This window comes from Lissotriton helveticus, chromosome 7, assembly GCF_964261635.1.
Source record: "Lissotriton helveticus chromosome 7, aLisHel1.1, whole genome shotgun sequence".
NCBI classification, from domain to species: Eukaryota; Metazoa; Chordata; class Amphibia; order Caudata; family Salamandridae; genus Lissotriton; species Lissotriton helveticus.
Window position 1 is genome coordinate 1,093,436,254 of NC_136068.1, and position 3,628 is coordinate 1,093,439,881.

Consider the following 3,628-nt stretch of genomic DNA (forward strand, 5'->3'; position numbering starts at 1 on the left):
ACTGGGTTACATGACCTACTTCTGTCTGAACGCACAGAGTTTGAGGACAAGCTCCTCTTCCCTGACAACTAGGACAGGTATATTAAAGGAATGATGCAATGCATTGCATAGGATTGTTTAGCGGACTCTGAGCAAATGTGCATGGAATTAAAGTATACTAGTAACTTCAGACTCACGTGATGGGCAATTTTCCCATGTTATTTAATAATATAAATTATTTATGCACTTGTGACCCTACTACTACAGGTGCAGTCAGTACTTAATTTATCGTTCGTAGTTCATGTTCATGTTGCACAACGTACATTATTTGGTGAAACAGTCCCCCCTCCACCCCCCCAACAAACACAAATGAACTTCAAATGTTTTCTTGTGAAAATATCTTTGTTTTATTTTTATATTTTCATAATGATAATAGAAAAATAAAATATATAACAAATGTAACCCCCTGACCCAGAGCTGTCCCTACCCTCCCCTAACCCCAACCAAATTTCAACCTTAAATGTACACCCCAACTCCCACATCCCACCCACCAACAAAAGGATTTAAAAAGGGGCAAAAAACAGGGTCCATTTCAAAGCCGGCGGGCTTTCAGGTGTTTGTCCACCATTATCTTCACACGCTCCTCTATACCGTCCTCCAGCTTCTTCCGCTCCTCCTCCAACTTACTCGCTACCCGGCGGAGAATCTTCGCTTGGAAATCACGGCACCTACACTTGCATGCATGTTGTTGTTGTTGTGGGGGGGCCGCCGAAGATGTAACAACGCGGCGGCGGGCGGCTGCCTGACCACGGCGACATAGTCCTGCAGGCTTGGGGCCCAGGGCATTGGAAGAGGCAGCAGCTGCTGCCGCCGCCTCCTCCTCCTCCTCCTCGGCCTGATCCACCAGCCGGCGGTAGGCCTCTACAATTGCCTGCAGTTTCCGCTGCCGGGCCCGGACTGCCAACTCCTTCCTTGTTGGTTTTTGGGAAGGAGTAACTATAAAGAAAGAAACAGAATTGTTGTAATCCAAACTCCCCGCAAATCAAGAACACAACATTGATTCAACACATAGTGGGCGGCACAGTAGCACTAGCAAGCAAGCTGAGTACAAAAAATTGTGTTGCGTCTATCTTGAACATTCTACAGCCTCTATTAATTTTTTGGACTTTTTGGCACGGCATTATGCCTGCCCTATTAGCATGGGTGTACTTCAACGGTCACACACATTAGAACGAACACCTGTCTTTTTCATATCTCCTTTTGTATTATATACTCTGATTCCGGGAAGGCGGGAACACTCTCAAACTAACATTAATTAACAGGGGGCAGCTAGTAGTACATGTCTAGTAAAGACTATAATACTTTATACCGCGCAACAAACCTTATTTGGTTTGTGTTTCACCAGCAACGACCCATGCACCCAGTCGTCCCCTCCTTCCCTTGCCTTTGGGTTTGCCCAAAACACCGCTGCTGCTGAGACTATCCACTAACCACCGGTATTGGGTGTGTCTCCCAACCACGCTGGCAGCTGTGTTTTCCCCTTTACATGCTTTAACAACAACCCATGCATCCGACTGCTATCAGCCACTTGCATTACTGTAGTGGTAATGCTTAGCATGCTAATGACAAGTAAAGGTAACATCATATATTTTCCAGTAGAGTACAGTGAGAAAGTTTTCCCCTCCCACCAAGTAATGCAGATCACTATTGAATGTAACTTACCATCGCCCGCCGCTGTTGGCTCCCCCCCCACTGCTGCTGGTGTAGGTGTAGGTGCCTCTGTTCCTCCTGTCCCCGCCGGGATCGCTGAAGCTGCGCCGCTGTCCCCGTCGGCACTGGTCGATGGTAAGGGTTCTGCACCTATAAAAATAAGTACACCTTTTTAGATGGATGCACAGCCCCCTTTGTACTTGTTCACCAAGAATGGAGTTATTCAAAACAGTTAAGTACAACGTACGTAATCAGTAGGAGTCCACATTGCATAGTACAGCAGACTCTATACACATATTAGCATTCATTGTTATGGTATGGTACCCAAGCTCATCTCATCTGTCCTGCTACTCTAGTCCTTGGAAATTGGAAGTGAACTATGTAACCTTTGTACATCAATGTATCCAGTTTTGCGCATGTTAACTCGCATCTTGTTGCGCAGTACGAGAAGACGCTCTGAGGCAACACATTATTGTTCAATGCATACACCTGAAGAGGTGGGAAAGTAAAAGGGCCCGTATTTAAGTTTTCTATGTGGATTGTGGAATAGAGTTTGCTTACAGGTTACAACTTCTTTTTAGCATGGCTGCATAAAACTGGCATAAATGTATTTCATACTGTCTAACGTGCACCACTTTGGTCATTAGTTTTCGGCAGATGAGAAGATTGCCTTCTACGAAGCGGACATTTCCATAGCTTACAAAAAAAGAGGAATATCTGACCAGTATACGTTGGTGAGAGGTCTCCGATAGTTGCCACATTTCCCTATTGTGCACTAGTAGCTGTACAAATGTTGATTACTTTATTCTGCCTTTTTTAACTCTGGATTTTTTCTGGTGGGCCCTTCAACGTATTTGACGGAACAACTTAAAAACATTGATGTTACTTACTTACTTCTAACAAAATAAAGCTTTTGAATGACCACTTTGACTCTGAAGTTTATTTTCAGTGTCTGTTGTCTTGGAGACTCACACGAGTGAGTGAGCAAAAGGGGGTTTCTTAGGTAACGGTTTGGGTACTAAAAGCATTCGGCATCTTGGTATTGGGGTTCAGGAGTGTGAATTGAATAATTGACCAATGACTCAGGCCATATAGGCTGTCGTTCAGTGAATTGTGCGTTCCTCAGAGTTCTGTGACTGAGGTGTAAGTAAGGTCCAACCTGCCTATCAGTACCAACATGCAATTTTCGTGTGCATACATAGTTGTGTAATATGTATATAACTCCATAGGAGATAGAATACCCACAAGACTAGTAGTGGTATACTAACGTTTACAAAAATACTAGACAAACATCATTCTGGATGCATACTTGGTTGCTGTCAATTGCCAAAGCAGACACATTACAGAGGAAAAAACAAGCACTGTTGGACTTACTGGGGACAGCAGCAGGATCCTCAGTAGAGGAGCTCTGTGTAAGTGGTGGTTCACCCGCCGACTCGGTCCCTGTATTCAGCTTGCCCCTGGGTTCTGTGGTTCATGTAAAAAATAATAAACAAAGAGAAAAACATTGAGTGCTGTGAAACATAGACATCATTGCAAAAAACACTGCTACAGTGGAACAGAGCCGGAGGCAACAAATCCATGCCAGGGGCCGCAACGCAAATATGTATCCATCCTTAGAGTATTATTAAATTAAGGATATCTATTGGTGCGGTGGCCCCTGAAGTTTGGTGCCCCTGTGCAGTTGCACAGCTTGCACATGCCTAGAGCCGGCCCTGGCTGAGGTAAGAAGAACAAAGTAACGTTAGCATTCTTTGCCAGAGGAGGATTCGATTCATGCAGAAGAGAAGGCCGTGAAAAAAATGCTACAATATGCAAACTACGTACAATTATCCATCCACCGCTATTTCACTGACGGACAAAGGAAGGACAAGACTCTATTAATAGCATTAACTAACTTCAGTTCTCTACAATAAAGAAAATCTCACATCAATAAACA

At 44.2% G+C, this 3,628-nt stretch overlaps 1 long non-coding RNA gene across 1 annotated transcript; it reads right to left on the reverse strand.

Moving 5' to 3' along the window:
- Positions 1-885: 885 nt before the first annotated feature.
- LOC144767241 (uncharacterized) lies at positions 886-3,158 on the reverse strand. Its single transcript, XR_013598116.1, has 3 exons — positions 3,064-3,158; positions 1,702-1,839; positions 886-975 (listed from the first exon to the last, which is right to left on the reverse strand). It is a non-coding gene; the product is annotated as an uncharacterized LOC144767241 (long non-coding RNA).
- Between the last annotated feature and the right edge of the window lie 470 nt (positions 3,159-3,628).